Below are 25,660 nucleotides of genomic sequence, written 5' to 3'. Positions count from 1 at the left end.
GTAGGGAATGGGGAATGGACATCCTATAGGGAATGGGGAATGGACATCCCGTAGGGAATGGGGAATGGACATCCCGTAGGGAATGGGGAATGGACATCCTATAGGGAATGGGGAATGGACATCCTATAGGGAATGGGGAATGGTCATCCTATAGGGAATGGGGAATGGACATCCTATAGGGAATGGGGAATGGTCATCCTATAGGGAATGGGGAATGGTCATCCTATAGGGAATGGGGAATGGACATCCTATAGGGAATGGGGAATGGACATCCTGTAGGGAATGGGGAATGGACATCCTATAGGGAATGGGGAATGGTCATCCTATAGGGAATGGGGAATGGACATCCTAAAGGGAATGGGGAATGGTCATCCCGTAGGGAATGGGGAATGGACATCCTATAGGGAATGGGGAATGGACATCCCGTAGGGAATGGGGAATGGACATCCCGTAGGGAATGGGGAATGGACATCCCGTAGGGAATGGGGAATGGACATCCTATAGGGAATGGGGAATGGACATCCCGTAGGGAATGGGGAATGGTCATCCTGTAGGGAATGGGGAATGGTCATCCTATAGGGAATGGGGAATGGACATCCTATAGGGAATGGGGAATGGACATCCTATAGGGAATGGGGAATGGACATCCTATAGGGAATGGGGAATGGACATCCTATAGGGAATGGGGAATGGACATCCCGTAGGGAATGGGGAATGGACATCCCGTAGGGAATGGGGAATGGACATCCTATAGGGAATGGGGAATGGACATCCCGTAGGGAATGGGGAATGGTCATCCTGTAGGGAATGGGGAATGGTCATCCTATAGGGAATGGGGAATGGACATCCTATAGGGAATGGGGAATGGACATCCTATAGGGAATGGGGAATGGACATCCTATAGGGAATGGGGAATGGACATCCTATAGGGAATGGGGAATGGACATCCCGTAGGGAATGGGGAATGGACATCCTATAGGGAATGGGGAATGGACATCCCGTAGGGAATGGGGAATGGACATCCCGTAGGGAATGGGGAATGGACATCCTATAGGGAATGGGGAATGGACATCCTATAGGGAATGGGGAATGGTCATCCTATAGGGAATGGGGAATGGACATCCTATAGGGAATGGGGAATGGTCATCCTATAGGGAATGGGGAATGGTCATCCTATAGGGAATGGGGAATGGACATCCTATAGGGAATGGGGAATGGACATCCTATAGGGAATGGGGAATGGACATCCTATAGGGAATGGGGAATGGACATCCTATAGGGAATGGGGAATGGACATCCTATAGGGAATGGGGAATGGTCATCCTATAGGGAATGGGGAATGGACATCCTATAGGGAATGGGGAATGGTCATCCTATAGGGAATGGGGAATGGTCATCCTATAGGGAATGGGGAATGGACATCCTATAGGGAATGGGGAATGGACATCCTGTAGGGAATGGGGAATGGACATCCTATAGGGAATGGGGAATGGTCATCCTATAGGGAATGGGGAATGGACATCCTATAGGGAATGGGGAATGGTCATCCCGTAGGGAATGGGGAATGGACATCCTATAGGGAATGGGGAATGGACATCCCGTAGGGAATGGGGAATGGACATCCCGTAGGGAATGGGGAATGGACATCCCGTAGGGAATGGGGAATGGACATCCTATAGGGAATGGGGAATGGACATCCCGTAGGGAATGGGGAATGGTCATCCTGTAGGGAATGGGGAATGGTCATCCTATAGGGAATGGGGAATGGACATCCTATAGGGAATGGGGAATGGTCATCCCGTAGGGAATGGGGAATGGACATCCTATAGGGAATGGGGAATGGACATCCTATAGGGAATGGGGAATGGACATCCTATAGGGAATGGGGAATGGACATCCCGTAGGGAATGGGGAATGGTCATCCCGTAGGGAATGGGGAATGGACATCCTGTAGGGAATGGGGAATGGACATCCTATAGGGAATGGGGAATGGACATCCTATAGGGAATGGGGAATGGACATCCTATAGGGAATGGACACGGATGTGCAGTGCTGCTGTCTTGGACTGTAAAGCATCTTGATTTTTGTATCCATCGACCTCGCTATGATTAATCAGCTTTGGTATGATAATGCAGTAACAATGACGTCACCATCGAACTGGTGATGCTTTCGATATCGGTGAGCAGAGACCGGGCAGGTCCAGGCTGGATGTGCATTGACAGTCATTGATTGGCAAACTGCGATGAGTCGGGCCCCTGAGCACCTCGTAAACAATAAGTTGCTTCCAGTTTGGGGTTTGGGCTGCGAAGCTTTGTGCACAAGCCTGGGCCTACGTGTACGCACACGTCCACATGCAAATGAGGCTCAAGGTTTGTTTCAAGAAACACCGAGAGAGGGAAATGAGAACATTAGTCGGGAAAAAGAAAAAGCTCTCAGGAAGAATCGTCTTGTGTACATTTGTGTTTCGGTGCTTTGATGTTTGCGTCCGGCTTCAGCCATTGTCTGTACATGTCCTTCGGTTGTGTCTGTGGCAAACTGTTCTTCTCCAAATGTCACCTGCACTGCACTGAAATTGTCTCATTTACCTGTTTGTTGATCATGAGCATTATTAGTTTATGTTTTCCGTTCAAGTCCCCATTTGGATGTCTCGATGTAAAAGATCTATAAACAATTTAAGGATTTTTAAAGCATCTTTTCCAGTAACCTCGTTTTGAGGTTCTGTAGTATCACGTTAGGTTTTACAAACACACCTAATGGAAGGTAAATATGGATTTTGCCTCAGGTCAAATGTTGATTTGGTGCATCATGTGACCTGCTGGCATTAACAGCAACAAAGCTGGGGCTCCACCTTACATGACCAGGCTAGCAAAGTGGTCACATGTTGAGATGGTGCATCATGTGACCTGCTGGCATTAACAGCAACAAAGCTGGGGCTCCACCTTACATGACCAGGCTAGCAAAGTGGTCACATGTTGACATGGTGCATCATGTGACCTGCTGGCATTAACAGCAACAAAGCTGGGGCTCCACCTTACATGACCAGGCTAGCAAAGTGGTCACATGTTGACATGGTGCATCATGTGACCTGCTGACATTAACAGCAACAAAGCTGGGGCTCCACCTTACATGACCAGGCTAGCAAAGTGGTCACATGTTGACATGGTGCATCATGTGACCTGCTGACATTAACAGCAACAAAGCTGGGGCTCCACCTTACATGACCAGGCTAGCAAAGTGGTCACATGTTGAGATGGTGCATCATGTGACCTGCTGGCATTAACAGCAACAAAGCTGGGGCTCCACCTTACATGACCAGGCTAGCAAAGTGGTCACATGTTGAGATGGTGCATCATGTGACCTGCTGGCATTAACAGCAACAAAGCTGGGGCTCCACCTTACATGACCAGGCTAGCAAAGTGGTCACATGTTGAGATGGTGCATCATGTGACCTGCTCGCATTAACAGCAACAAAGCTGGGGCTCCAGCTTACAGTACCAGACCAGCAATGTGGTCACATGTTGAGATGGTGCATCATGTGACCTGCTCACATTAACAGCAACAAAGCTGGGGCTCCACCTTACATGACCAGACTAGCAAAGTGGTCACATGTTGAGATGGTGCATCATGTGACCTGTTCACATTAACAGCAACAAAGCTGGGGCTCCAGCTTACAGTACCAGACTAGCAATGTGGTCACATGTTGAGATGGTGCATCATGTGACCTCCTCGCATAAACAGCTACAAAGGTGGGGCTCCACCTTACAGTACCAGACTAGCAAAGTGGTCACATGTTGAGATGGTGCATCATGTGACCTGCTCGCATTAACAGCAACAAAGCTGGGGCTCCACCTTACATGACCAGACTAGCAAAGTGGTCACATGTTGAGATGGTGCATCATGTGACCTCCTCGCATTAACAGCAACAAAGCTGGGGCTCCACCTTACATGACCAGACTAGCAAAGTGGTCACATGTTGAGATGGTGCATCATGTGACCTGCTCGCATTAAAAGCAACAAAGCTGTGGCTCCACCTTACATGACCAGACCAGCAAAGTGGTCACATGTTGAGATGGTGCATCATGTGACCTGCTCACATTAACAGCAACAAAGCTGGGGCTCCACCTTACATGACCAGACTCGCAAAGTGGTCACATGTTGAGATGGTGCATCATGTGACCTGCTCGCATTAACAGCAACAAAGCTGGGGCTCCAGCTTACAGTACCAGACTAGCAATGTGGTCACATGTTGAGATGGTGCATCATGTGACCCCTCGCATTAACAGCAACAAAGCTGGGGCATTAACATCGAGCAGTCGAGGGGTGTGAATACTTTCTGAAGGGGGGGGGGGGGGTGTGTGTGTACCTTACAGTACCAGTCTAGCAATGTGGTCACATGTTGAGACGTCTAAACTTGCATCATTTTTACCTGTGAATGTTCAGAGAGCAATGGGGCCAGAGCCATACAGAGTGGTAAGTTCTACACTGTACACCGTGGCACATACCATACACAATTCCTTGGGGATGTAACCATATTTCCTATTACTAGAAACACCCACTCCCCTTGGGAGCATTGGAAAGTCATTTTCCGAGGTGGGGGTGGGGTTACCCTTGATACGACCAACACAGATGCAACATGTGGTGGACATCGCGCGAGCCCTATATATATTTTTTTCTATGATTTTCAGATGTATGCAAAGCGCCTTCAGAAAGTGTTCACACCCTTAACTTTTTGTTGTGTTTCAACCTGGATTTAAAATGGATTGAACTGAGATATTCTGTCATTAATCTACAAAAAATACCCCATAAAGACAGTGAAAATATGTTTTTAGCAATTCTTACAAAATGATTAAAAATGAACAGAGAAATATCTAATTTACATAAGTATTCAACCCCCTCCGTCAATATTTCGTAGGAGCGCCTTTGGAACCGATCACAGCTTCGAGTCTTCTTGGGTTTGTCTGTATCAGCTTTGCACATCTGGATTTGGAGAGTTTCTCCCATTCTTTCTTGCAGATTTTCTCAAGCTCTGTCAAGTTGGATGTGGAGCGTCGATGAACGGCAATCTTCACGTCATTCCACAGATTCTCAATGGGATTCAAGTCTGGGCTTTGGCTGGGCCACTCAAGGACTTTCACGTTCTTGTTCTGAAGACATTCCAGTGTTGCTTTGGCTGTATGCTTGGGGTCATTGTCCTGTTGGAACGTAAATCTTCACCACAGTTTAAGGTCTTTTGCATTCTGAAGCGGGTTCTCCTCAAGGATTTGCCCGTATTTGCCTCCATTCATTGTTCTCTCCATCCTTATAAGACTCCCAGTCGCTGCCACTGAAACGCATCCTTTTCTCAGGAGTGGGTTCCGTCAGGCCCCTCTCCCAAGTTCTGCAGAGATTGATGTCCTTCTGGCTGGTTCTCCCATCTCAGCTAAGGAAGTCTGTAGTTCTGTCAGAGTGGTCATTGGGTTCTTGGTCACCTCCCTGACCATTGACCAAGGTCCTTGTCCTGTTGCTCGGTTTGGTCGGACGGCCAGCTCTAGGAAGAGTCTTGGTAGTTCCACATTCTTTCCATTTCCCCATGATGGAGCTCACTGAGCTCTTGGGAACTTTAAACATTCGAGAAATTGTTTTATACCCTTCACCAGATCTAGGCCTCCTCACTATTCTATCTCGGAGTTCTACGGACAGTTCCTTGGACTTCATGGTAGAGTTTCTGCTCTGACGTGCCCCGTCAGCTGTGGGACTTTGTATAGGAAGGTGTTTATTTCTAAATCATGTCCAATCACTTGAATTGGCCACAGGTGGACTCCAATCAAGTTGTGGAGACATCTCAAGGACGATCAAAGGAAATTTGATGCACCTGAGCTCAATTTGGATTGTCGTAGCAAGGGGGTTGAATACTTATTGACTCAAGACATTTCAGCTTTTCAATTTTAATAATTTTGGAAAACATTTTCAAAATAAATTCCACTTTGACATTTTGGGTATTATGTGAAGATCAGTGACAAAAAAAAATCTCAATTTAATCCATTTCCGATTCAGGCTGTAACAACAAAATGTGAAAAAGTCGAGGGGTGTGAATACTTTCTGAAGGGGGGGGGGGGTGGGTTGTGTGTGTGTGTGTGTGTGTGTGTGTGTGTGTGTGTGTGTGTAATAAAGCATCCATGACAGCTCATTTCTTTGGAATACCAGAAGAGCAGACCTCCACCAGGGTGATTATTTTACGTTCTGTAATCCACCGATGGACCGAATCTGTATCTGGGCCTGAACCAACATTTAATCGGCATGTTCTTGTCACGGAACCAACTCATCCACCTCGTTTTGTCATAACTCGTCCACACCTCTTTCAAGTTTCGAGTTGTATATCATTCTTGGCCCTTTTTCTCATAGTGGTGAAAAATTACTTTAAAAATAAAAAATCGATTGTATCCGGATCCGGAACTTCACCAAAATCTAATTTTGTCCTTTTCACCAAGTTTCATCCAAATCTGTCCACAGGTTTTTCAGCGATCTTGTTCACAGACAAACAGAAGTCAAACATGGGTGAAAATATAACCTCGGAGCCTCGGTCCACCTTTGTTAATGAAGGTAAAAGTCAGCGTGTGTACATGAGATCATAGATGTGTATGTGTGAGCGCACAAGATAATGATGGGTCTCGTATTTGAAACACTAAAGTGAGGGTGACGAGACAATGGACACAGGGAGATGACTCAACAATTAGAAGAGGAAGGGGATGCGAATGTCTACAGCTGGGTCACCAGGCTGGACTTTGGGAAGGTGAGCAGATGAGGGATTTAAAGGATGCATGCAATCTAGTGTGGCTTTGTGAAGGTGAGCAGATGAGGGATTTAAAGGATGCATGCAATGTAATGTGGCTTTGGGAAGGTGAGCAGATGAGGGATTTAAAGGATGCATGCAATGTAATGTGGCTTTGGGAAGGTGAGCAGATGAGGGATTTAAAGGATGCATACAATCTAATGTGGCTTTGGGAAGGTGAGCAGATGAGGGATTTAAAGGATGCATGCAATCTAGTGTGGCTTTGTGAAGGTGAGCAGATGAGGGATTTAAAGGATGCATGCAATCCAATGTGGCTTTGTGAAGGTGAGCAGATGAGGGATTTAAAGGATGCATGCAATCTAATGTGGCTTTGGGAAGGTGAGCAGATGAGGGATTTAAAGGATGCATGCAATGTAATGTGGCTTTGGGAAGGTGAGCAGATGAGGGATTTAAAGGATGCATGCAATCTAATGTGGCTTTGGGAAGGTGAGCAGATGAGGGATTTAAAGGATGCATGCAATGTAATGTGGCTTTGGGAAGGTGAGCAGATGAGGGATTTAAAGGATGCATACAATCTAATGTGGCTTTGGGAAGGTGAGCAGATGAGGGATTTAAAGGATGCATGCAATCTAATGTGGCTTTGTGAAGGTGAGCAGATGAGGGATTTAAAGGATGCATGCAATCTAATGTGGCTTTGGGAAGGTGAGCAGATGAGGGATTTAAAGGATGCATGCAATCTAGTGTGGCTTTGTGAAGGTGAGCAGATGAGGGATTTAAAGGATGCATGCAATCTAGTTTGGCTTTGGGAAGGTGAGCAGATGAGGGATTTAAAGGATGCATGCAATCTAGTGTGGCTTTGTGAAGGTGAGCAGATGAGGGATTTAAAGGATGCATGCAATCTAGTTTGGCTTTGTGAAGGTGAGCAGATGAGGGATTTAAAGGATGCATGCAATCTAATGTGGCTTTGGGAAGGTGAGCAGATGAGGGATTTAAAGGATGCATGTAATCTAGTGTGGCTTTGGGAAGGTGAGCAGATGAGGGATTTAAAGGATGCATGCAATCTAATGTGGCTTTGGGAAGGTGAGCAGATGAGGGATTTAAAGGATGCATGCAATCTAATGTGGCTTTGTGAAGGTGAGCAGATGAGGGATTTAAAGGATGCATGCAATCTAATGTGGCTTTGTGAAGGTGAGCAGATGAGGGATTTAAAGGATGCATGCAATCTAATGTGGCTTTGGGAAGGTGAGCAGATGAGGGATTTAAAGGATGCATGCAATCTAGTGTGGCTTTGTGAAGGTGAGCAGATGAGGGATTTAAAGGATGCATGCAATCTAGTTTGGCTTTGGGAAGGTGAGCAGATGAGGGATTTAAAGGATGCATGCAATCTAATGTGGCTTTGGGACAGTGAGCAGATGAGGGATTTAAAGGATGCATGCAATCTAATGTGGCTTTGGGAAGGTGAGCAGATGAAGGATTTAAAGGATGCATGTAATCTAGTGTGGCTTTGGGAAGGTGAGCAGATGAGGGATTTAAAGGATGCATGCAATCTAATGTGGCGTTGGGAAGGTGAGCAGATGAGGGATTTAAAGGATGCATGCAATCTAATGTGGCTTTGTGAAGGTGAGCAGATGAGGGATTTAAAGGATGCATGCAATCTAATGTGGCTTTGTGAAGGTGAGCAGATGAGGGATTTAAAGGATGCATGCAATCCAATGTGGCTTTGGGAAGGTGAGCAGATGAGGGATTTAAAGGATGCATGCAATCTAATGTGGCTTTGGGAAGGTGAGCAGATGAGGGATTTAAAGGATGCATGCAATCTAATGTGGCTTTGGGAAGGTGAGCAGATGAGGGATTTAAAGGATGCATGCAATCTAATGTGGCTTTGGGAAGGTGAGCAGATGAGGGATTTAAAGGATGCATGCAATCTAATGTGGCTTTGGGAAGGTGAGCAGATGAGGGATTTGAAGGATGCATGCAATCTAATGTGGCTTTGTGAAGGTGAGCAGATGAGGGATTTAAAGGATGCATGCAATCTAATGTGGCTTTGTGAAGGTGAGCAGATGAGGGATTTAAAGGATGCATGCAATCTAATGTGGCTTTGGGAAGGTGAGCAGATGAGGGATTTAAAGGATGCATGCAATCTAATGTGGCTTTGTGAAGGTGAGCAGATGAGGGATTTAAAGGATGCATGCAATCCAATGTGGCTTTGGGAAGGTGAGCAGATGAGGGATTTAAAGGATGCATACAATCTAATGTGGCTTTGGGAAGGTGAGCAGATGAGGGATTTAAAGGATGCATGCAATTTAATGTGGCTTTGGGAAGGTGAGCAGATGAGGGATTTAAAGGATGCATGCAATCTAATGTGGCTTTGGGAAGGTGAGCAGATGAGGGATTTAAAGGATGCATGGAATCTAATGTGGCTTTGGGAAGGTGAGCAGATGAGGGATTTAAAGGATGCATGCAATCTAATGTGGCTTTGGGAAGGTGAGCAGATGAGGGATTCAAAGGATGCATGCAATCTAATGTGGCTTTGTGAAGGTGAGCAGATGAGGGATTTAAAGGATGCATGCAATCTAGTGTGGCTTTGTGAAGGTGAGCAGATGAGGGATTTAAAGGATGCATGCAATCTAGTGTGGCTTTGTGAAGGTGAGCAGATGAGGGATTTAAAGGATGCATGCAATCTAATGTGGCTTTGTGAAGGTGAGCAGATGAGGGATTTAAAGGATGCATGCAATCTAATGTGGCTTTGGGACGGTGAGCAGATGAGGGATTTAAAGGATGCATGCAATCTAGTGTGGCTTTGTGAAGGTGAGCAGATGAGGGATTTAAAGGATGCATGCAATCTAGTGTGGCTTTGTGAAGGTGAGCAGATGAGGGATTTAAAGGATGCATGCAATCTAATGTGGCTTTGGGAAGGTGAGCAGATGAGGGATTTAAAGGATGCATGCAATCTTAATGTGGCTTTGGGAAGGTGAGCAGATGAGGGATTTAAAGGATGCATGCAATCTAGTGTGGCTTTGTGAAGGTGAGCAGATGAGGGATTTAAAGGATGCATGTAATCTAGTGTGGCTTTGTGAAGGTGAGCAGATGAGGGATTTAAAGGATGCATGCAATCTAATGTGGCTTTGGGACGGTGAGCAGATGAGGGATTTAAAGGATGCATGCAATCTAGTGTGGCTTTGTGAAGGTGAGCAGATGAGGGATTTAAAGGATGCATGCAATCTAATGTGGCTTTGGGAAGGTGAGCAGATGAGGGATTTAAAGGATGCATGCAATCTAATGTGGCTTTGGGAAGGTGAGCAGATGAGGGATTTAAAGGATGCATGCAATCTAATGTGGCTTTGGGAAGGTGAGCAGATGAGGGATTTAAAGGATGCATGCAATCTAATGTGGCTTTGTGAAGGTGAGCAGATGAGGGATTTAAAGGATGCATGCAATCTAATGTGGCTTTGGGAAGGTGAGCAGATGAGGGATTTAAAGGATGCATGCAATCTCGTTTGGCTTTGGGAAGGTGAGCAGATGAGGGATTTTAAAGGATGCATGCAATCTAGTTTGGCTTTGTGAAGGTGAGCAGATGAGGGATTTAAAGGATGCATGCAATCTAGTGTGGCTTTGGGAAGGTGAGCAGATGAGGGATTTAAAGGATGCATGCAATCTAGTGTGGCTTTGGGAGGGTGAGCAGATGAGGGATTTAAAGGATGCATGCAATCTTATGTGGCTTTGGGACGGTGAGCAGATGAGGGATTTAAAGGATGCATGCAATCTAGTGTGGCTTTGTGAAGGTGAGCAGATGAGGGATTTAAAGGATGCATGCAATCTAATGTGGCTTTGGGAAGGTGCGATGAGGGATTTAAAGGATGCATGCAATCTAATGTGGCTTTGGGAAGGTGAGCAGATGAGGGATTTAAAGGATGCATGCAATCTAATGTGGCTTTGGGAAGGTGAGCAGATGAGGGATTTAAAGGATGCATGCAATCTAATGTGGCTTTGTGAAGGTGAGCAGATGAGGGATTTAAAGGATGCATGCAATCTAATGTGGCTTTGGGAAGGTGAGCAGATGAGGGATTTAAAGGATGCATGCAATCTCGTTTGGCTTTGGGAAGGTGAGCAGATGAGGAATTTTAAAGGATGCATGCAATCTAGTTTGGCTTTGTGAAGGTGAGCAGATGAGGGATTTAAAGGATGCATGCAATCTAGTGTGGCTTTGGGAAGGTGAGCAGATGAGGGATTTAAAGGATGCATGCAATCTAGTGTGGCTTTGGGAGGGTGAGCAGATGAGGGATTTAAAGGATGCATGCAATCTAATGTGGCTTTGGGACGGTGAGCAGATGAGGGATTTAAAGGATGCATGCAATCTAGTGTGGCTTTGTGAAGGTGAGCAGATGAGGGATTTAAAGGATGCATGCAATCTAATGTGGCTTTGGGAAGGTGAGCAGATGAGGGATTTAAAGGATGCATGCAATCTAATGTGGCTTTGGGAAGGTGAGCAGATGAGGGATTTAAAGGATGCATGCAATCTAATGTGGCTTTGGGAAGGTGAGCAGATGAGGGATTTAAAGGATGCATGCAATCTAGTGTGGCTTTGGGAAGGTGAGCAGATGAGGGATTTAAAGGATGCATGCAATCTAATGTGGCTTTGTGAAGGTGAGCAGATGAGGGATTTAAAGGATGCATGCAATCTAATGTGGCTTTGGGAAGGTGAGCAGATGAGGGATTTAAAGGATGCATGCAATCTCGTTTGGCTTTGGGAAGGTGAGCAGATGAGGGATTTTAAAGGATGCATGCAATCTAGTTTGGCTTTGTGAAGGTGAGCAGATGAGGGATTTAAAGGATGCATGCAATCTAGTGTGGCTTTGGGAAGGTGAGCAGATGAGGGATTTAAAGGATGCATGCAATCTAGTGTGGCTTTGGGAGGGTGAGCAGATGAGGGATTTAAAGGATGCATGCAATCTAATGTGGCTTTGGGATGGTGAGCAGATGAGGGATTTAAAGGATGCATGCAATCTAGTGTGGCTTTGTGAAGGTGAGCAGATGAGGGATTTAAAGGATGCATGCAATCTAATGTGGCTTTGGGAAGGTGAGCAGATGAGGGATTTAAAGGATGCATGCAATCTAATGTGGCTTTGGGAAGGTGAGCAGATGAGGGATTTAAAGGATGCATGCAATCTAATGTGGCTTTGGGAAGGTGAGTAGATGAGGGATTTAAAGGATGCATGCAATCTAATGTGGCTTTGTGAAGGTGAGCAGATGAGGGATTTAAAGGATGCATGCAATCTAATGTGGCTTTGGGAAGGTGAGCAGATGAGGGATTTAAAGGATGCATGCAATCTCGTTTGGCTTTGGGAAGGTGAGCAGATGAGGGATTTAAAGGATGCATGCAATCTAGTGTGGCTTTGTGAAGGTGAGCAGATGAGGGATTTAAAGGATGCATGCAATCCAATGTGGCTTTGGGAAGGTGAGCAGATGAGGGATTTAAAGGATGCATGCAATCTAGTGTGGCTTTGGGAAGGTGAGCAGATGAGGGATTTAAAGGATGCATGCAATCTAATGTGGCTTTGGGAAGGTGATCAGATGAGGGATTTAAAGGATGCATGCAATCTAGTGTGGCTTTGTGAAGGTGAGCAGATGAGGGATTTTAAAGGATGCATGCAATCTAGTTTGGCTTTGTGAAGGTGAGCAGATGAGGGATTTAAAGGATGCATGCAATCTAGTGTGGCTTTGGGAGGGTGAGCAGATGAGGGATTTAAAGGATGCATGCAATCTAGTGTGGCTTTGGGAAGGTGAGCAGATGAGGGATTTAAAGGATGCATGCAATCTAATGTGGCTTTGGGAAGGTGAGCAGATGAGGGATTTAAAGGATGCATGCAATCTAATGTGGCTTTGGGACGGTGAGCAGATGAGGGATTTAAAGGATGCATGCAATCTAGTGTGGCTTTGGGAGGGTGAGCAGATGAGGGATTTAAAGGATGCATGCAATCTAGTGTGGCTTTGGGAGGGTGAGCAGATGAGGGATTTAAAGGATGCATGCAATCTAGTGTGGCTTTGGGAAGGTGAGCAGATGAGGGATTTAAAGGATGCATGCAATCTAGTTTGGCTTTGGGAAGGTGAGCAGATGAGGGATTTAAAGGATGCATGCAATCTAATGTGGCTTTGTGAAGGTGAGCAGATGAGGGATTTAAAGGATGCATGCAATCTAATGTGGCTTTGGGACGGTGAGCAGATGAGGGATTTAAAGGATGCATGCAATCTAGTTTGGCTTTGGGAAGGTGAGCAGATGAGGGATTTAAAGGATGCATGCAATCTAATGTGGCTTTGTGAAGGTGAGCAGATGAGGGATTTAAAGGATGCATGCAATCTAATGTGGCTTTGGGAAGGTGAGCAGATGAGGGATTTAAAGGATGCATGCAATCTAGTTTGGCTTTGGGAGGGTAGGACAAGGCAGCGGAATCAAGGCCCGATGTACGTAGTAAGCTTGTATAAAATAGAGATCTGTCTGACTTGCTGCTGGTGGGAGAGTAACAGTCCTTGGGAATTCACCTCCTGCCTTGAGGTACCAATGGTGCGGAAGGCCTTATTTTCGACACCCTCCAAGAAGAGCATTGTATGACGTAGGAGCACCAACCCAAGGTGCGGAGCCATGCTCCATGGAGTTCCGTATTTAAGCTTTGGAAACCATGATGAACTCTTTGCTGCTCAGGAATGCCTTAACGCGATGAAGATGTCACACTTACATCAGATATGCAGCTTGTGGCCAAGTTTCATCAAAATTGGACTTCCGGTTCCAGTTCCTTGAGCTGTTGCCCGTTTTTGGACTCCGCCAAATTCCTCAAAGATAAGTCCTCCCTGTAATTTTGTCGACTTTTTGCTGTTTATTTTGCTGTCTCTTTGTTGACTGTGTGCTTCTCGTTCGTTTTTTGTTTTAGATTTGTGCAAATTTGTAAGTATTCATCGGATTTTTCTGTGCCGGGCTATTTTCCGACTGATCGTGCTTGCCCATTCCCACGCTCTGCATTCTACCTGTGATTGTGAAGGTACCGGTATTCACTAACCAGCTCAAAATTATTTTCTTCAAGCTTTTGCTTTACTCTTCTCTCGTCGTCCTCTGCTACTTCTTCTTCTTCTTCTTCCCCATCTTTGTCTTCTTCTTCCTCTACCTAACCCTCAACAATAATAATTTTAAAAATTCGATTAAAAAGGTAATTGCTCCCGAGGTACCTTCCAAATGTTGATACACAACTCCACATCTTACCCTGACGGTCTTCACGGAGCCATTTAAAATGTTTCAATTTATTTTTTCTCCCGTGTTGAATTCCTATTCCATTTCCATTACAATTCACTTCTTTTTCCTCTTCAAAAGTTTGTTTTCAAATAAATCCTTCACCTACACCAACAAATAGAGCTCTTCCTTTCGACATTCTCCAAACCCACCTTTATATCACCCCTCCTCTAACGTTTTCAAAGGTTTATCTGACTTGAAAATTTCAAGAACACCAACGTGCAATGGATGTTTGTATTTATTTAATCGTTCATTTTGTACATCACACCAGCGTCACACTCCATGTCCCCTCCATCTACTCCCTCCTAAGCCCCATTCCATCACTACCTTTCCCCAACCCCTCCCCTTCAAAACTCCACCCTCACCCCTCCCATTCAAAATTCCCCCCTCACCACTCTTCTTTAAATCTCCCCCCTCATCATTCCTCTTCAAAGTTGCCTCTTAACTCTTCCACAAAGCTGCCTCCTCCCCCCTTCCTCTCTTCCAAGTCAATCCGCCACCTCCTCCAATCTTCTACGTCGCTCTGCCCCCCCCCCCCCCTCAAATTACTCCTTGCTGTGCCTCATCCCCTCACCATCTCGCCTTTTCTCCTCCTGCTCATCCTTCCCTTTCTCCGAGCTCTTCTGCATTCTCTGACACACTGTCAACAGATATGGACCTCCAACATCTGGGGCCTTCGCTCAAACCTGACTGATCTCTCCATACAGGTTGCTTCTTACAAACCCGACGTGATCTGCTTAACAGAAACTTTCCTCCTTCATGATGTCTCTGATTACTTAATATCTCTTCCTGGTTACTCCTTCCTACGGTATGATAGACCTGAGCCTCGTCCTGGAGGTGGGGTGGCTATCTTTATCAAAAACTCTCTTCCTCACTCTCCTTGCACTGCACTCTCTCCACCTCACCCCCAGGAGTACCTCTGGTCCAGCTTCCTCTCCGCTCCCACCTTTTGTTCAAATGTGTGTTGTACCGTCCACCAAACAGTGATGACTCCATCTACATCTCGCTGTCTGATGTAAACTGTCATCATGCCAGCTGGCTGGGTGTGGGTACCTCTCTCACCAGCCAGGGCACCTCAGCAAAGGACTTCTGCGACTCATTGGAACTGACACAATTTGTCAATTTCCCAACGTGGATCTCAGTCAATGGTACATCTTCACTTCTAGACTTGGTTATGACAAACTTCCCTGCAAATGTCTGCTCTTCTTCTTCTTCTGCCCAAACCAGTTCTTCTGATCATGTGCTTGTTAAAGTGGGCATCTCTCTGGCCATTCTCAGAGAGCCTCCTCAGCGTCGACGAGTCTGGCATTTCACTCAGACCAACTGGCACGGTCTTCAAGCAGCCATCAATCATCTGGACTGGTCTCCCATCTCTACCGCCTCTGACATCAACTCATCCTGGGAATTCTTTCAAAGCAAACTGCTCTCTCTCATGCACAGATTTATCCCATCTCGTCTTCAGTTGTCATACCCTTCTTCCCATCCACGGTACATGGAATCTTGTGGTGAGGCAGTTGCCCTGAAACAACTTGCCTTCGCCTACTGGAAGGCAAATCCAACTGAAGGCAATCTCAATTCCTTTCACTGAGCTCGGAACAAATGTGTGTCTACCCTAAGGACAGCCAGGAAACAATATCTCTCCACTCTCAAGACTGAACTCTCAAACCTCTCTCCCTCCTCAAAATCTTGGTGGGACCTGGTCAAATCTGTTTCTGGTGTTTGTTCCCCCTCCATCCCAAACCTTACCTCAAACGGCTACACAGTTGACTCCGCACGTGAAAAAGCCGAATGCCTCAACTCTGTGTTTGCCTCAAAATCTTGTGTCCCAAACCCATCTCTCTCTGTTCCCACCTTACCCAGTCGAACCCAGCTGCTCCTGGACTCTGTGTCCTTCTCTCCTGACAAGGTGGAGAAGTTAATGTCAAACCTCGACTCTGATTCTGCAACTGGACCAGATGGCATCAGCCCACTGGTCCTAAAATCCTGCTCTGCCGCTCTATCTCACGCTCTCTCTGTTATCTTCACCCTCTCTTTTCCTCAAGATCATCTACCATCAGCTTGGAAATCAGCCAACATTACCTCTTTACACAAAAAGGTGCAAAAACAGATCCTTGCAACGACAGACCAATCAGCCTGCTCACAATCATCAGCAAGGTCATGGAATCCGTCATTGCTTCGGATATCAAACCCTTCCTCTTCTCCATTGGCTTGATCTCTGATCATCAATTTGATTTCAGACCAAGTCACTCTACTCTGGACATGCTGCTTCTGCTGTCTCAACAATGGATGGAGGTCCTCCATGCCAAACAGGAAATCCGAGCTGTCTCCCTTGACATGTCACCTGCCTTCGATACGGTCTGGCATCCCGCTCTGCTCAGCAAACTCTCCTCCATGGTAGCCATGGAAACCTCCATGCATGGCATGCGGACTTCCTCTCTGGTCGTAGTCAACGTGTGGATCTAAATGGGTTTCTCTCATCTCCTCCTCCTGTTCAGACTGGAGTTCCCCAAGGCAGTGTTCTGGGCCCTGTGCTTTTTCTGGTCTTCATCAATGATCTCTCTGATTCTCTGGAAAATCCTCTCTGTCTCTTTGCTGATGACTCTACTCTCTGCCGCTCCATATCTCACCCCTCAGATCGGCAGTCTGCAGCCTCATCATTCTCTGCAGACCTGGACAAAATCACAAACTCGTCAAACAAGTGGAACATGTCTTTCAATCCTGACAAATCTCACACTCTTACTATGTCTCTCCATAAAGACTGACTGGACAACCCTCCCATCTACTTTCTCAACAATCCTCTCGAAGAAGTTCTGTCACTCAAACTTTTGGGTCTCACTATCTGCCATGATCCTTCCTGGGAAAACCACATTTTCAAGCTGGCCTCCAATACCAGTCACCGACTGGGCATCCTGCATCGTGCGAAGTCCTTCCTTGGCACACCTGAGCTCCTCACCACATGCAAAGATTTCATCCACAGCTCAATGGAATACAGCTCTCCCCTCTGGGCTGGTGCTCCTGCCTCACACCTAGCTCGTCTTCACGCTGTTGAAACCAAAGCTTTCAGAATCATTGGAATATCCCGCGATGAAGCTAACTCTGAGGGCCTTCCACTCGCTCACCTCATGCAGGTTGGTGGGCTTCTGTCTTGTATGGACTCCTATCCGGCCTGCCCCCCCCCCCCCCCCCCTGCCACCAGCTCTGTCTGTGCTGTGTCCCCTGAATATTCCATCAGGATGCACAAGATCTGCCAGCAACCCTTCCTGGTGAAACTCCCAAAATCAAGACTCTCTGCTCACCTTCACCCTTTCATTCCTCTTTTGTTCCACCTTTGGAACAAACTCCCACATTCTCTTCAATCCCACTCCTCCCTTCACGTCTTCAAAACAGCTGTTCCCCACCATCTCTTATCTTCCCCCATCCAAAAACTTGATCTTCTCTACCTCTGTTAATCCACCCCAAATCCACCTTTTTCAACTTCACTGTTTTCTTTCCTGAAAGTCATCGTAGTGTCCATCTTGTTTATATTGTGTACTCCACCCGATCCCTCTCCCTTCCATATATCTCCCCATATCACTGTTCTCTGCTGTTGTTGTGCATCCCTCTCCCCCCCTCTTGTCGCCTGCTCCCTTTATTATATGCTCTCGGCTCTTACACGAGCTTCGACTTCGTATATGAAAAGAAGAATAGCCAGATGGTGGTGGCCTTTGATACTACCTCGGTGTTATTTTCCTGCTGTGATAAATTATAACAAATAGTGAGGCGAAGGAGTTCCGAGGACGGCACCTCTTCGATTGTTTGTCCACCTAAGCAGATTGGATCGTTTGATTTGCGATCCTTGTGGAGAGTGTGTGTGAGTGTGCGACTTGTGGATAGTGTGTGTGAGTGTGCGACTTGTGGAGAGGGTGTGTGAGTGTGCGACTTGTGGATAGTGTGTGTGAGTGTGCGACTTGTGGATAGTGTGTGTGAGTGTGCGACTTGTGGATAGTGTGTGTGAGTGTGCGACTTGTGGATAGTGTGTGTGAGTGTGCGACTTGTGGATAGTGTGTGTGAGTGTGCGACTTATGGATAGTGTGTGTGTGTGCGCGACTTGTGGAGAGTGTGTGTGAGTGTGCGAATTGTGGATAGCGTGTGAGTGTGCGACTTGTGGAGAGTGTGTGTGTGAGTGTGCGACTTGTGGAGAGTGTGTGTGAGTGTGCGACTTGTGGATAGTGTGTGTGTGTGCGACTTATGGATCGTGTGTGTGAGTGTGCGACTTGTGGAGAGTGTGTGTGAGTGTGCGAATTGTGGATAGTGTGTGAGTGTGCGACTTGTGGAGAGTGTGTGTGTGAGTGTGCGACTTGTGGAGAGTGTGTGTGAGTGTGCGAATTGTGGATAGTGTGTGAGTGTGCGACTTGTGGAGAGTGTGTGTGTGAGTGTGCGACTTGTGGAGAGGGTGTGTGAGTGTGCGACTTGTGGAGAGGGTGTGTGAGTGTGCGACTTGTGGAGAGGGTGTGTGAGTGCGACTTATGGATAGTGTGTGTGAGTGTGCGACTTGTGGATAGTGTGTGTGAGTGTGCGACTTGTGGATAGTGTGTGTGAGTGTGCGACTTGTGGATAGTGTGTGTGAGTGTGCGACTTGTGGATAGTGTGTGTGAGTGTGCGACTTGTGGAGAGGGTGTGTGAGTGTGCGACTTGTGGATAGTGTGTGTGAGTGTGCGACTTGTGGAGAGTGTGTGTGAGTGTGCGAATTGTGGATAGTGTGTGAGTGTGCGACTTGTGGAGAGTGTGTGTGTGAGTGTGCGACTTGTGGAGAGTGTGTGAGTGTGCGACTTGTGGATAGTGTGTGTGAGTGTGCGACTTATGGATCGTGTGTGTGAGTGTGCGACTTGTGGAGAGTGTGTGTGAGTGTGCGAATTGTGGATAGTGTGTGAGTGTGCGACTTGTGGAGAGTGTGTGTGTGTGAGTGTGCGACTTGCCAGCATCGAACCATCACATTCCATGTAACTTAGTAATGGCTTATCTTGTCCAGGTGTGACGAAATTAATTCATCACTCGCTACACTCTCACACTTGTGATGTATCATTTGCACAGGGTGGAGTCATTGGCAAAATGGTAGTTGCTTTCGAGGAAGGTGTGCAACAAGACACCATTCCAAATCATACCTGTGCTAGCTTGAAGCTAGGTTTACGAAACAAACTCGTACCCCGAATAACCTCCTCGGCATTCCAGTATCTTCACTTCGGCTTTTCAGGATCGATGAACCTTGTTGGGATTTTTGCAAGAATTTAAACTAAAGGGTCGATATTAGATAATATACTGAAAACAAGTTTTAAAAAGCACCTTAGAAGTCACTAAATAGGGAAAACAATAGTTTGTCAATCATTATTTGCTGAATCATTGTGAATCACCACTGAAGGTGGACGGAGGTAATGTTTTCACCTGTTTGTCTACCTGTCTGGGTGTCTGTGAGCAGGATATCTCACAAAGTTGTGGAGAGATTTGGACGAAACTTGATGGACAGGTTGGGTGTGTAACAAGGAAGAATCGATTAGATTTTGAGGAAGGTCCGGATTTGGATGCTATCATTTTTTAAGTCATTCTTCACAATTGAGAGGGACCAAAAGAGGACCGCAGGTTATGACAAAACTAGGTGTATGAGTTAGGTAGGAAACGAGAACCTTTTACTCTGCACTCGCGAAGCCAAAATCACGGCTAAGCGATCGGGTGCGTACGTACATACGTATATAGGTACGTCGTACATATGTGCGTACGTAGTATGTTGTACGTACGTACGTACGTGTCTGCATTAAAAAAAATTATTTCTCGGAAAACAAATGGTCCGATTGAGATGAAATTCTCACCATTGGAGCCCCTCCTCCTGTAGAAACGTTAGTCATAATTATGACATCATAGTTTACGTGGTACGGGCACCATCTCGAAAAACCTTTGTACCTCTGTCTTCGAAACCGCTCCATGGAAAAATTGAAACATGGCGCATTGTGAAATACTCCCCATGGGGAATAAGAGGTGTTAATGATGTCATTAACGACATGTTAATGATGATGTCAGATGATGTCGACAAGTAAAATGCTTGATCTGATCAACATGACATTTTTTCACTGCAACTGGAGGTCCGAAGGATTTCTTTTTTATTATTCCGTCTGTTTGTCTGTTTGTTACTTGCGAAAATCAAAGATTTTTCTGGTATATTGTTTGGTCTTGTGCGTTATTACTTGCCAGAAAAGATTCCGGCAAGTATGTTGATCGGTTGGTTTGTTACTTGCCGGAAAAATTTTCCGGCAAGTATGTTGATCTGTTCGTTTGTTACTTGCCGGAAAAATTTTTCCGGCAAGTATGTTGATCTGTTCGTTTGTCTGTCTGTTTGTCTGTCTGTCTGTCTGTCTGTCTGTCTGTCTGTTTGCAGCACTGCGTCTACACCGTTGCACGGCGAATCGCCAAACTTTGCACACATATTGGTCTTGCCCTGGAATAGACTGTGCCCAATTGATGACGTCATCGGTGACGTGGTTCGGCCGCCATCTTGGAAAAACTGAAAAACCTTGCACCTCTATATCTCCGAAAGTACTGAACAGAAAAAATTGAGACATGGCTCATTGTAAAGAACTCTCCATGGGGAATAAAATATGTAAATGATGACGTCATCAGTCACGTGGTTCGGTCGCCATCTTGGAAAAACGGCAAAACGTTGCGCCACTATATCTCCAAAAGTGCTGAACAGAAAAAATTGAGACATGGCTCATTGTAAAGAACTCTCCATGGGGAATAAAATATGTTAATGATGACGTCATATGTCACGTGGTCGGCCGCCATCTTGGAAAAACGGCAAAACTTTGCACCACTATATCTCCAAAAGTGCTGAACAGAAAAAATTGAGACATGGCTCATTGTAAAGAACTCTCCATGGGGAATAAAATATGTTAATGATGACGTCATCAGTCGCGTGGTCGGCCGCCATCTTGGAAAAACCGAAAAACCTAGCACCTCCATATCTCCGAAAGTGCTGAATAGAAAAAATTGAGACATGGCTCATTGTCAAGAACTCTCCATGTGGAATAAAATATGTTAATGATGACGTCATCGGTCACGTGGTGCGGCCGCCATCTTGGAAAAACGGGAAAAAAATTCACCTCCATATCTCCGAAAGTGCTGAATAGAAAAAATTGAGACATGGCTCATTGGAAAGAACTCTCCAGGGGGAATAAAATAAGTTAATGATGACGTCATCGGTCACGTGGTTCGGCCGCCATCTTGGAAAATCCGAAAAACGTTGCACCTCTATCTCCAAAAGTGCTGAACAGAAAAAATTGAGACATGGCTCATTGGAAAGAACTCTCCAGGGGGAATAAAATATGTTAATGATGTCGTCATCGGTCACGTGGTTCGGCCGCCATCTTGGAAAATCCGAAAAACGTTGCACCTCTATCTCCAAAAGTGCTGAACAGAAAAAATTGAGACATGGCTCATTGTAAAGAACTCTCCGTGGGGAATAAAATATGTTAATGATGATGTCATCGGTCAGGTGGTTCAGCCGCCATATTTGTCCTAAATGGCCGATAAAAAAGTAAATTCCGGCAAGTCCTCGGTCTCTGACCGATTTTTCATTACTTGCCGGAAAAATTTTCCGGCAAGTATGTTGATCTGTTCGTTTGTTACTTGCCGGAAAAGATTCCGGCAAGTATGTTGATCTGTTCGTTTGTTACTTGCCGGAAAAGATTCCGGCAAGTATGTTGATCTGTTCGTTACTTGCCGGAAAAATTTCCGGCAAGTATGTTGATCTGTTCGTTACTTGCCGGAAAAATTTTCCGGCAAGTATGTTGATCTGTTCGTTTGTTTGTCTGTCTGTCTGTTTGTCTGTCTGTTTGTCTGTCTGTTTGTCTGTTTGCAGCACTGCGTCTACACCGTTGCACGGAGAATCGCCAAACTTTGCACACATAATGGTCTTGCCCTCTAATATACTGTGCCTCAATGATGACGTCATCAGTGACGTGGTTCGGCCGCCATCTTGGATAAACCGAATAAATTTGCACCTCTATATCTCCGAAAGTACTGAACAGAAAAAATTGAGACATGGCTCATTGTAAAGAACTCTCCATGGGGAATAAAATATGTTAATGATGACGTCATATGTCACGTGGTCGGCCGCCATCTTGGAAAAACGGCAAAAATTTGCACCACTATATCTCCAAAAGTGCTGAACAGAAAAAATTGAGACATGGCTCATTGTAAAGAACTCTCCATGGGGAATAAAATATGTAAATGATGACGTCATCAGTCACGTGGTTCGGTCGCCATCTTGGAAAAACGGCAAATCGTTGCGCCACTATATCTCCAAAAGTGCTGAACAGAAAAAATTGAGACATGGCTCATTGGAAAGAACTCTCCATGGGGAATAAAATATGTTAATGATGACGTCATATGTCACGTGGTCGGCCGCCATTTTGGAAAAACGGCAAAACTTTGCACCACTATATCTCCAAAAGTGCTGAACAGAAAAAATTGAGACATGGCTCATTGTAAAGAACTCTCCATGGGGAATAAAATATGTTAATGATGACGTCATCAGTCACGTGGTCGGCCGCCATCTTGGAAAAACGGCAAAACTTTGCACCACAAAATCTCCAAAAGTGCTGAACAGAAAAAATTGAGACATGGCTCATTGTAAAGAACTCTCCATGGGGAATAAAATATGTTAATGATGACGCCATCGGTCACGTGGTTCGGCCGCCATCTTGGAAAAATGGGAAAACTTTGCACCACTATATCTCCAAAAGTGCAGAATGGAAAAAATTGAGACATGGCTCATTGTAAAGAACTCTCAATGGGGAATAAAATATGTTAATGATGACGTCATATGTCACGTGGTTCGGCCGCCATCTTGGAAAAACCGAAAAATTGTGCACCTCCATATCTCTGAAAGTGCTGAATAGAAAAAATTGAGACATGGCTCATTGTAAAGAACTCTCCATGGGGAATAAAATATGTTAATGATGACATCATAGGTCACGTGGTTCGGCTGCCATCTTGGAAAAACCGAAAAACGTAGCACCTCCATATCTCCAAAAGTGCTGAATAGAAAAAGTTGAGACATGGCTCTTTGTGAAGAACTCTCCATGGGGAATAATATATGTTAATGATGACGTCATCTATCACGTGGTTCGGACGCCATATTTGTCTTAAATGGCCGATAAAAGAGTACATTCCGGCAAGTCCTCGGTCTCTGACCGATTTTTCATTTGTCTGTCTGTTTGTCTGTCTGTCTGTTTGCAGCACTGCGTCTACACCGTTGCACGTAGAATCGCCAAACTTTGCACACATATTGGTCTTGCCCTGGAATAGACTGTGCCCAATTGATGACGTCATCGGTGACGTGGTTCGGCCGCCATCTTGGAAAAACCGAAAAACTTTGCACCTCTATATCTCCGAAAGTACTGAACAGAAAAAATTGAGACATGGCTCATTGTAAAGAACTCTCCATGGGGAATAAAATATGTAAATGATGACGTCATCAGTCACGTGGTTCGGTCGCCATCTTGGAAAAACGGCAAAACGTTGCGCCACTATATCTCCAAAAGTGCTGAACAGAAAAAATTGAGACATGGCTCATTGTAAAGAACTCTCCATGGGGAATAAAATATGTTAATGATGACGTCATATGTCACGTGGTCGGCCGCCATCTTGGAAAAACGGCAAAACTTTGCACCACTATATTTCCAAAAGTGCTGAACAGAAAAAATTGAGACATGGCTCATTGTAAAGAACTCTCCATGGGGAATAAAATATGTTAATGATGACGTCATCGGTCACGTGGTTCAGCCGCCATCTTGGAAAAACTGAAAAGCGTTGCACCTCCACATCTCCGAAAGTGCTGAATAGAAAAAATTGAGACATGGCTCATTGTAAAGAACTCTCCATGGGGAATAAAATATGTTAATGATGACGTCATCGGTCACGTGGTTCGACCGCCATATTTGTCCGAAATGGCCGATAAAAAAGTAAATTCCGGCAAGTCCTCGGTCTCTGACCGATTTTTCATCTGTCTGTCTGTCTGTTTGTCTGTCTGTCTGTTTGTGCGCAGCACTACGTCTACACCTTTGCACGTAGAATCGCCAAACTTTACACACATATTTGTCTTGCCCTGGAATAGACTGTGCCCAATTGATGACGTCATCGGTCACGTGGTTTGGCCGCCATCTTGGAAAAACGGAAAAACTTTGCACCTCTATATCTCCGAAAGTGCTGAATAGAAAAAATTGAGACATGGCTCATTGTAAAGAACTTTCCATGGGAAATAAAATATGTTAATGATGATGTCGTAGGTGCCTCCATTATGACGTCATAATTCGACAAGTACAAAACTTCATCCGATCAAGGTGAAATTTCTTGAGCATCATCAAGGAATAAATTAGTTTCTAAAACAAATAATGATGACGTCATCGGTCACGTGGTTCGGCCGCCATATTTGTCAAAAATGGCTGATAAAAAAGTGCATTCCGGCAAGTCCTCGGTCTCTGACCGATTTTTCATTCTGTCTGTTTGTCTGTCTGTATATCAGTCACCTACAGGTCACAATTTTCAACCAATCTTCACGAAACGTCACCGAATGGTAGAGTTGGTCATAAGCAAGAAGCCTACTGATTTCAGGGTCAAAAGGTCAATAGGTCAACATAGACCAAAGGTCACTAACTTTGTCAAATTTCTAAAATCCTCAATTTTCATCAGATTGACATGAAGTTTTAAGAGGATTTGCATATCTGGTCACTGAATTCAACCACCAATTATTTTGAGGTCAACAGAGGCCAAAAGTTCAACATAGGCCAAACAGTCAACATAGACCAGATTTCTAAAATCCTCAATTTTCATCCGATTGACTTCAGATTTGAAGAGGATTTGCATATCTGGTCACTGAATTCAACCACCAACTATTTTTGAGGTCAACATAAAGGTCAACATCGTCCGAATTTCTAAAATCCTCAATTTTCATCCGATTGACTTGAAATTTGAAGAGGATTTGCATGTCAGCTAACTGAATTCAACCACCAACTATTTTTGAGGTCATCCTAGGCCAACAACTTATTTTATGGATTTCACAAGTATCATGCTGTGCACGACATCTTTCTTGTTTTTATGTTGAAGACTCCAGTCACGGACTATATCGGGTTTTTTTTCATCTTAAGGTGGGTGGGAGGTTTCATCATTTTCTCAGTCTTTATCATAATGGAGCAAACATATATTGTTATGTATGTATATATGTATGTATGTATAAATGTATGTATGTATATTTGTGACCAAGACGTCTTCAAAAAAAGAAAAACACGGTCGGTCCGTGAGGCGGTGAAGCCGTGTGACAATGTATCTATTAATTACGTGCTGTTTGAACGTCGATTGCATCCTGTCTATTAATTGCATATGTTTATTAAGTGCGTACTGTTGAAATATACCTTTCGACCCTTTGATCTTTGAAGACACAAAAAACCCAGAAGACCCAAAATACCCTGAAGACCCTTAAAAACCCAGAGGACTCAAAAGATTCAGAAGACCCAAAAAACCCAGAGGTTTCAAAAGACCCAGAAGACCCAAAAGACCCTGAAGACCCGAAGATGCTTGAGACCCATAGA

The 25,660-nt window shown here is 45.2% G+C and overlaps 1 protein-coding gene across 1 annotated transcript in view; it reads left to right on the top strand.

The window, feature by feature from the left end:
* Positions 1-25,660, top strand: part of LOC137436351 (BCL11 transcription factor A-like) — a 237,598-nt gene that overhangs the window by 195,864 nt on the left and 16,074 nt on the right. The gene's annotated exons all lie outside the window — the stretch shown is intronic.

This window comes from Myxine glutinosa, chromosome 11, assembly GCF_964187855.1.
Source record: "Myxine glutinosa chromosome 11, kmMyxGlut1.1, whole genome shotgun sequence".
NCBI classification, from domain to species: domain Eukaryota; kingdom Metazoa; phylum Chordata; class Myxini; order Myxiniformes; family Myxinidae; genus Myxine; species Myxine glutinosa.
This window is presented reverse-complemented; position numbering and strand designations above follow the sequence as displayed.